Below are 9,609 nucleotides of genomic sequence, written 5' to 3' on the forward strand. Positions count from 1 at the left end.
AATCCATCCTTCCCCACTCTGTAATCTATTTGTATGTGTGAAAGTCAGAGCATATTGTTTGCTCTTAGAGCAGGTTAAGTACAATAAAAGTTATCCTCTTTTCTTTGTTTTAAAACTCTAGGAGTACTGTCTGAATGTGTCTTTGTTGAACAAAGTGGTGCAAACAGTTACACACTCACTGAATTGGCAAGTTTATCCTTTTCAAAAACCCTGTTACAGTCAAATGTGGAGAAGGAAACGAGGGGAGTCATCCTCTCCCTCCTCACCTGGTTGTAACAACTGCTCTGGATTTTGGTGTGGAGTAGCTAGAGCCTCGTGCCAATTCTTTCTTCAAGCTCCACTTTAGACAACATGCATTCAGTTAATGCGCGATATCCTATTGTAGACCATCTGGTCCAGGCTCACCTCACCTTCCTCACTAGTATACAGATAATCTGAGTAAGGTGAGACTATCAGAGACCTTCCTGCCAGATTGTGACACAGAGCTGATGAGAACAGATGCTACAATTTGGAATATGAGGAATGAACATTGTAAGTCATGATTAATATGATATCGTATTCCACCGTGTGGCATAAGGAAATTGGAAATAGTGCAAACACTACAAATAAATAAGATCAAGGCATTTCCTTAACGGCACCAGAACTGGCGACAGTACTATTTTAAGAAAAGGCATCAGTCAAATTTAGCAGTGGGAAGAAATAATAGAAATGATCAGGTACACCTTTGATCCACAATCGGCTTTGGTATAAAGGAAATGTTTGTTGGGACTCTTCGTAGTTTTACAAAGATAAATGAAGTGATTGTGATCCAAAACCTTTGACTTGCTAACTGCTTATTGCCAGTTAAGACAACAATAATATTTTATGAATGTTCAATAATTCATTCAGACCAGTCAAAGTGAGCAATCAACCCACCAATTACATAATCTCGCTAAATACTAGCCTTTTATATGTTATAGAGTCATAGGGCGGGATTTTTATTTTGTTCCTCAATACTCCCTTGGGACCCACCGTTCATTGTGTATACCCTACCCTTATTAGATCTCACACTTACCAGGATAAAATTCCATCTGCCATTGCTCTGCCCAATTTACCAGATGATCAATATCAGTCTGTAGCCTCCTCACTATCAACACCACCAATTTTTGTGCCATCTGCAAACTTACTAATTATATGCTCTACGTTCACATCCAAGTCAGTAATGTATATAACAAATAGCAAAGGTCCCAGCACCGATCCCTGTAGTACACCGCTGGTCATAGACTTCCAATCACAAAAGCAACCCTCTACCATCACCTTTTGCCTCCTATTAATAAGCTGAAGTCGGTAAAAATACCTCTGAAGTCTGAGTCAAAATACAGTAAGGCTTTATTCTCACAAGCTTGCGGGAGAACTTGACCCCTTGAAAGCGGAAGCCAAAGTTCTCTCTGAACACAGAAAAGTGGGGATATATATACAGCATGGCTTCTAATACTGGTCACGAATCAACCCCAGACCAGTCACGACTCGGAAATACCATTTACAACTGCTGATCACGAAGCAAGCTTCCAGACCAGCTACAAAAAATACATTGATAACTTCTTGACCATAAACCAGTGTATCTGGCATCCTCAGCACACGAAGCGCAGGTCTTCTGTTTCCTGTTCTTCCCGCGGTTCCCCTTTGAAGTTCCGACGCTCGTCCAGCTGCCTCAGCGGGAGTTCCTCCTCAAACAGCTGATATCGCGCTCCACACCATGGAATCGCCTGTCTTCCACAAACCACACACAAACTTGTAGGAAAGGTAAGACTTCACAAACACATTCACATTTACATTGACTATCTATTGTTATAAAAATAAAAGTTAACTGGTATTAATGTCAGAAGCAGTACAAACAAGAATAACTTTTATTCATGTCAAAAGCAGTATAAACCTGAAGGAAAGCAGTATAAACCTAAGGAAATTAGCCACAGTGAAGGGTTATGCTTGTGATACATTCTAAGTACAAAGTTCAACCTTTTAGGTACAAAATACATTAACCCTTTCCCTTCAGGTACAAAATACATTCAGTACAAAAAACATTAACCCTTTCCCTTCTTCAAAGCCAATTTTGGATCCAATTTGCCAACTTGCCTTGGATCCCATGGGCACTAACTTTCTGGAACAGTCTTCCATGTGGGATCTTGCCAAAGGCCTTACTGAAGTCCATGTAAACCACATCAGCTGTGCTACCTTCATCGATATATTGAATTACCTTTTTAAAAAACTCAATTAAATTTGTTAGACAGGCTGTTCCACCAACAAATCTATGTTGACTATCCCTGATCAATCCCTGCATTTCCAAGTGATTAATTCTGTCCCTCAGAATTTTCTCAAATAATTTCACGACCAGTAATGTTAGACTAACTGGCCTGTAATTGTCTGGCTTATCCCTGCTGCCCTTCTTGAATAAAGGTACCTCATTAGCCATCCTCCAGTTACCTCTCACTTCCCCTGTGGCCAGGGAAGATTTAAAAATCTACGTCAGTGCCCCTGCAATCTCCTCCCTTGCCTCCCATAGCAACCTGATATACATCTCAGCATGTCCTGGGGATTTATGCACCTTTATGCCCACTAAAACATCCTCCTTATTTATCTTAACGTGCCCGAGAACTTCACTGTCCTAACTGAAATCTCCAGCTATGATGTCTTTCTCTATAGTGAATATAGATGAAAAATATTAATTTAAGACCTCACTTCTGGCTCCACACATAGATTGCCTTTTTGGTCTCGAATGGGCTCCCTTCTTTCCCTGATCACCCTCTTACTCTTAATTTACATATAACATAGAGTCATAGAGGTATACAGCATGGGAACAGGCCCTTTGGCCCAACTTGTTCATGCCGCCCTTTTTTTTAAACCCCTAAGCTAATCCCAATTGTCTGCATTTGGCCCATATCCCTCTATACCCATTGTACCCATGTAACTATCTAAATGCTTTTTAAAAGACCAAATTGTATCCACCTCTACTACTGCCTCTGGCAGCTTGTTCCAGACACTCACCACCTTGTGTGCGGAAAAATTCCCCCTCTGGACACTTTTGTATCTCTCCCCTCTCACCTTAAACCTATGCCCTCTAGTTTTAGACTCCCCTACCTTTGAGAAAAGATATTGACTATCTAGCTGATCTGTGCCCCTCATTATTTTATAGACCTGTATAACATCACTCCTCAGCCTCCTACGCTCCAGAGAAAAAAGTCCCAGTCCCAGTCTCTCCTTATAACTCAATCCATCAAATCCCGGTAGCATCCTAGTAAATCTTTTTTGCACTCTTTTTAGTTTAATAATATCCTTTCTATAATAGGGTGACCAGAATTGCACACAGATTTCCAAGTGTGGCCTTACCAATGTCTTGTACAGCTTCAACAAGACGTCCCAACTCCTGTATTCAATGTTCTGACCAATGAAACCAATCATGCCGAATGCCTTTTTCACCACTCTGTCCATCTGTGGCTCCACTTTCAAGGAGCAATGAACATGTACCCCTAGATCCCTTTGTTCTGTAACTCTCCCCAACACCCTACCATTAACTGAGTAAGTCCTGCCCTGGTTCAATCTACCAAAATGCATTAGCTCGCATTTGTCTAAATTAAACTCCATCTGCCATTCGTCAGCCCACTGGCCCAATTGATCAAGATCCCGTTGCAATTGGAGATAACTTTCTTCACTGTCCACTATGTCACTAATCTTGGTGTCATCTGCTTTGGGGTTTTTTCCCCATGCTTTGTGGTTTTTTCTTAATCTTATCTGCCAACGATATTTCGTGGCCATTCTTGGCCCTCCTAAGTTATTTTTTAAGCACCCGCTACGCTCTCTATACTCCTGATGGGTCTCCCCCATTTTTAGTGCTTTATATCTACCATATGCTTCCTTTTCTTTCTTTATCAAACCCTCGATATCCTTTGATATCTAGGGTTCCTTGGATTGCCACCCTTGCCTTTCACTCTTGGAGGAACGTGTTGGCTCTGAACGCTCACTTTTTCACTTTTTCAAAACTCCCACTTTCCAAATGTAGATAAAGTTTTTAAAGTTTATTAATAAGTCACAGGCTTACATAGGCTTACATTAACACTGCAATGAAATTACTGTGAAAATTCCCTAGTCGCCGCACTCCGGCACCTGTTTAGGTACAATGAGGGAGAATTTATCATGAGCAATGCACCTAACCAGCACTTCTTTTTGGACTGTGGGAGGAAACTGGAGCACCCGATGGAAACCCATGCAGACATGGGGACAACATGCAGACTCCGCACAGACAGTGACCCAAGCTGCGAATCAAACCCGGGTCCCTGGCGCTGAGGCAGCAGTGCTAACCACTGTGCCACCATGCTGCCCAGATTTACCTGCAAGCAGCTGCTCCCAGTCTACACTTGCAAGATCCTGTCTAATGATATTGAAATTGGCCTTCCCCCAATTCAGACACATTTGTGGACTATCCTTATCCCTTTCCATAATGATTTTGAAACTTACAGAGTTACGGTCACTATCCCCAAAACGCTCACTCACTGATAGTTTGACCAATTGGCCCAGCTTCATTCCCTAGGATTAGGTCTAGAGCTGCCCCATCACTAATAGGGCTATCTACGTTCTAGCATAAAACGTTCTCCTGAATGCACTAAAATTCCACCCCATCTAATCCTTTCACACTAAGGCGGAACCTAAAATGAGCGTCCATTAGCAAGTTATTGCTGAGTAGGTGCTGGTAGATTGTTCTGTTGATGACCCCTTCTGTCACTTTACTGATGATCGAGAGTCGGCTGATGGGGCGATAATTGACCCGGTTGGATTTGTCCTGCTTTTTGTGTACAGGACATAGATGGGCAATTTTCCACATTGTCAGATACATGTCAGTGTTGTAACTGTACTGGAACAGTTTGGCCATGAGTGCGGCAAGTTCTGGTGCACAAGTCAGTCCTATTGCTGGGACATTGTCAGGGCCCATAAGTCTTTACAGTATCCAGTGCCTTCAGCCATTTCTTGACATCACGTAGAGTGAATCTTATTGGCTGAAGGCTGACAAACGTGATGCTGAGGACCTCAGGAGGAGGCCAAGATGGATCTTCCAATCAGCACTTCTGGCTGAAGAGGGTTGCAAATGTTTCAGCCTTATCTTTTGTGCTGATGTGCTGGGCTCCTCCATCATTGAGGATGGGGATATTTGTGGAGTCTCCTCCTCCGATGGAGGAGTACTGGTGCATCAGCTGAGAGGGGACGGTACATGATCCATCCACTTTCATCCCTTTTCATGACCTTGTAGCGGTTACAACTGAGTGACCATTTTAAAGGCAATCGCATTGTCACATGTAGGCCAGACCATGTAACGATGGCAGATTTCTTTCCCTAATGGTTTCATGATCACTTTTAATTCTACATTTTTACTGAATTCAAATTCCATCATCTGCTATGGTGGCGCTCGAACCTGAGGCCCCGGAGCACTACCCTTGTCCAGTAACAATAGCACTATACCACCACCTCCCCTTAACGTTAAAAACTAAAAGAGAACAATTGTTTACCATTGGGGGCTGGGAGGGGACGGATCAGGGGGTTGGTGGAGATGGTGCTCGAGCAGGGCAATCGGGGGGATGCCCCCACTGGGCTCATGGTAACCAAACCAGAGCGTCCTGCCTCACCCCGAGCCCACAGCCAGGACCTTAGTTTACCTACCACCACATTGCATGGGTAACCAAATATACTCCTGCCTTAAGTGTCTCAATTGACCTCAGGGCCAGTGGGCTTCCCATCACCTCCCCTGCTGCTGATAAGACTCCAGCAGAGACAGATAGACAGCACGCACAGCAATCCCACTATCCCACTTGATTTAATACTGCTCTTGCCTGCTAGCTTACTCCCAATGTAATTTCCCATGAGAAACTTTCAGTCTATGTAATTATTCACAAAACAGAAACAAAAGGTTAGATTTTTGTTACCTGGTGGACTAGGAAATGGTCATACTAGTAATCTTGTGCTTCAAGTCCGCGTGCCGGTCTGCTAGTATATTCCCACTTAGGCCTTCCAGTAAACATAGAAACCCTACAGTGCAGAAGGAGGCCATTCGGCCCATCGAGTCTGCACCGACCACAATCCCACCCAGGCCCTACCCCCACATATTTACCCGCTAATCCACGAATCTCAGGGGCAATTTTTAACCTGGCCAATCAACCTAACCCGCACATCTTTGGACTGTGGGAGGAAACCGGAGCACCCGGAGGAAACCCACGCAGACACGAGGAGAATGTGCAAACTCCACACAGACAGTGACCTGAGCCGGGAATCGAACCCAGGACCCTGGAGCTGTGAAGCAGCAGTGCTAACCACTGTGCTACCGTGCCGCCCTTGAAGTGGGTAGCCATTCAGACCCAATTAAAGTTCTACCTGCAATTTTCCAGCCTGCAGACAGATGGCCTCTTGAGGCTGAAGCCTGGAGAATGGATAGAACCCTCCTCCCAGGCTGAGGGTCAGTAAAGCCTCATTTAAATCTGTCACCTCCCACCGCTGCATGTCAGAGGTGGCCAGTTAGGACCACAGCTACAGCAGCAGGCCCTCCACTACAGGCCTGGGAGCTGTGGCTACATTTCATTTTGCAACATTCAAGAGGTGTAGAGAAGACTCCACCATCTTGTGGCACCCCCAACCTACAGCTGCAATGCCCGGCTGCTAGATGTGCAGAACCTCCCAATGGCACTTGTGGCTGTGGATCCCTCCTCTGTTCCTTAATTGGATGTGGTTCCCGTTGGCAGCCTCTTAATTAGCCCCCTCCTGAAAAATTTCCAAGTCCCCCCCAAACACTTCCAGATTCCTGACCCAGAGTTCAGGCCTGCCATGACTCTGTCAGCTCTTTGAAGGAGCTTTCTCATTTCATCCCACATTCCAGCTATCTCCCCATAGCCCTGAAAATGATTTCTCTCCACATGCAGGTTTTTTTTTGGTAATTTAATTCTAATCAAAAATCCAATTCAAATTAAGCCCAATCATGGTTCCCAAGTGAGGGACAAACCAGATCCAAGCTGACAAGACAAGACATTGCACTCAATCTTGGGCCCAAACAAACAAGATCCAAGTTGACAGGATGAGGCATTGCACCCCTCCCCGGGCTTGACCTAACTTTTTATCTGAGCCAAAAGGCTGCGATGGCTTTAAAAGTAGAACTTGGCTGTACAAGTCTGTACTTGTCTGTATAGTGCGCAAGAAACAATACTTTTCACTGTATACCAATACATGTGACAATAATAAATTAAGTCAAATCAAAAAATTGCATCAGGTAAAGCCCTTGGTTTAATCTTATTGGTTCTTTACTCTACCCCTAGCCTGGGCAAACCACCATCGCAAGTGTCAACACACCACAAGTGCAATGGACTATCCTCAACCCCTGTCTGATCATGGTTGCACTGTGGCCAGGTAACATGCAGGTTTGTGTCACCAATTCCCTGTTGAAAGCTGCTGCTGCTGCAACAGAACAAAACTGTTTATTTTTGCTGCAACACTAGGGGGAACACTTCCTTCACATGTTCAGAGGCTGCACCACTCAGAAAGTGAAACATGCTGCAACTGGTATTTTACAACTCATTTTATCATTAGCAACTAGACAGACAGCCGCAATTAAGTTTTGAGATGCAAACTGAAAGCTATTACTTTGGTCCAAATTAGAACCAAATCATTTTAGGATTGACTGTTCCCCCAAATCTTGATCCAAACACATCACTTCTTCAAATAGGACTTCTTGCCAATGTAACAAAGGTCTTCCTTTATTCACCAGGAAAACGAACAAGACTAAATGAAAAAAATAACTTGGGCTTGAGACGACGACTCTGGGATTAAGAGCTCCATTTACCAAGCTAGCGCATCTGCACAAATTGAGATTGGCCGCAACACTGATGCTTCCTGCCACGGATGAGAAAGGTCTCAGGATCAGTTGCACATATCCCAAAGGTCTCGGTGCAGGATGGGTGCGTGTGTAAAAATGATCCTGACACCTTTCCAGTGGCAGGAGTTACAGCAACACGGTAGCACAGTGGTTAGGATTGCTGCCTCACAGTGCCAAGGACCCAGGTTCAATTCCAGCCTTGGGTGATTGTGTGGAGTTTGCACGTTCTCCCTGTGTCTGTGCGGGTTTCCTCTGGTTAGGTAGATTGGCCATGCTAAATTGTCCCTCATTGCCTCAGAATGTGTGGGTTAGGGTTATTAGTGGGGTAAATGTGTGAGGTTATGGAGATAAATTGGGGAGCCTTGGCAAGATGCTCTGTCAGGAAATTGATGCAGACTTGATCGGCCAAATGGCCTCCTTCTGCATTGTATTTTTATTCCAATTCAATCAAATCAAGTCCAATTCAGAGTCTCAACAAGTTGAGACATTCCCGATTCAAGCTGACAAGACGGGGCTCTCACCTCCTGATCTACATGATCCAAGCTGATTGGAGTAGGCATAGCTCCTCCTACAAGGCTTGATCTCATTTGCATCTTAGCCAAAAGGCCGAGATGCCACTTTTAAAAATTGCTTCAATGAAGCTTAAATGTTACCTAATGACTTCAACCAAGCACAGCATGTCAATACTACACTTGATCTTAGCCAAAAGGCCGAGAAGGGATTCTATTTTTCTATGAAAAAAGAAAATCTTATTTTAAACAGTGTTTTTCATGACCACAGGACTTCAGGAAACACTGTACAGTCAGTGAAGTACTTTTGAAGTGTGCTCACTTATTGTAACATAGGAAACACTTCTCGGCCTTTTGGCTAAGATCAAGTGTAGTATGGATTGGATGCTGCACTTGGTTGAGGTCATTAGGTTACATTGAAGCTTCATATTTTTCATATGAAGCAATTTTTAAAAGCGGCATCTCGGCCTTTTGGCTAAGATGCAAATGAGCTCAAGTCTTGGAGGAGGAACCTCCCCCTTCTCCAATCAGCTTGGCTCATGTAGATCAGGCCCAGGACAGGGTAAATGGTCGTTCGCCCTGTCTTGTCAGCCTGGATCTGAAATGTCTCAACTTATTGAGACTCTGAACTGGATTTGATTTGATTGAATTGGAAAAGTATTTAAAAAAACATAGGAAACATCACAAAGCGAGTGATTAGTTGATCAAAAGTGTTTAAAAAAATTGAAACTAACATTCTGTTGCTCGTTGCTACAGGTTTTCACATTTTGATTTGCATTAATTAATTTACCTTGCAAACATCACTGCACTTTGTTTCCATTATAAAATTAAATGCAGTAACAGAGATTCAAACCTTTGACCCAAAACAGGTTTCATTGCCTTGAGGGAGAGGAAATGTTTATGGGGACTTTGATACCATTGCAAAGTGATAGAGATTGCAAACTTTGATTCTCTAAAAGTTTACAGCCGGTTTAGGAGAAAGTACATTGTTATCAGTATGAAGATAGGGGCAAATTGGCATGGGATTCAGGGCTGCTTTATACCCACAGCTTTTTGGAGTGCCACACTCTGTTCTATTCAATAACAAAACATACCAACAGACCGAGTATCTAAACCCAAAGGAAAAAATACTGTGGATGCTGGGAATCTGAAATAAAAGGAGAAAATGCTGGAAATACTCAGCAGGTCGGGCAGCATCTGATGAGGTGGGTGTCTCGTGCA

General features: G+C 43.7%; 1 non-coding gene across 1 annotated transcript; it reads right to left on the minus strand.

Moving 5' to 3' along the window:
* Positions 1 to 8,403: 8,403 nt before the first annotated feature.
* On the minus strand, positions 8,404 to 8,601 carry LOC144494493 (U2 spliceosomal RNA). The gene has a single exon (XR_013498067.1). It is a non-coding gene; the product is annotated as a U2 spliceosomal RNA (small nuclear RNA).
* Positions 8,602 to 9,609: the final 1,008 nt, after the last annotated feature.

This window comes from Mustelus asterias, chromosome 5 (assembly GCF_964213995.1).
Source record: "Mustelus asterias chromosome 5, sMusAst1.hap1.1, whole genome shotgun sequence".
NCBI lineage: Eukaryota > Metazoa > Chordata > Chondrichthyes > Carcharhiniformes > Triakidae > Mustelus > Mustelus asterias.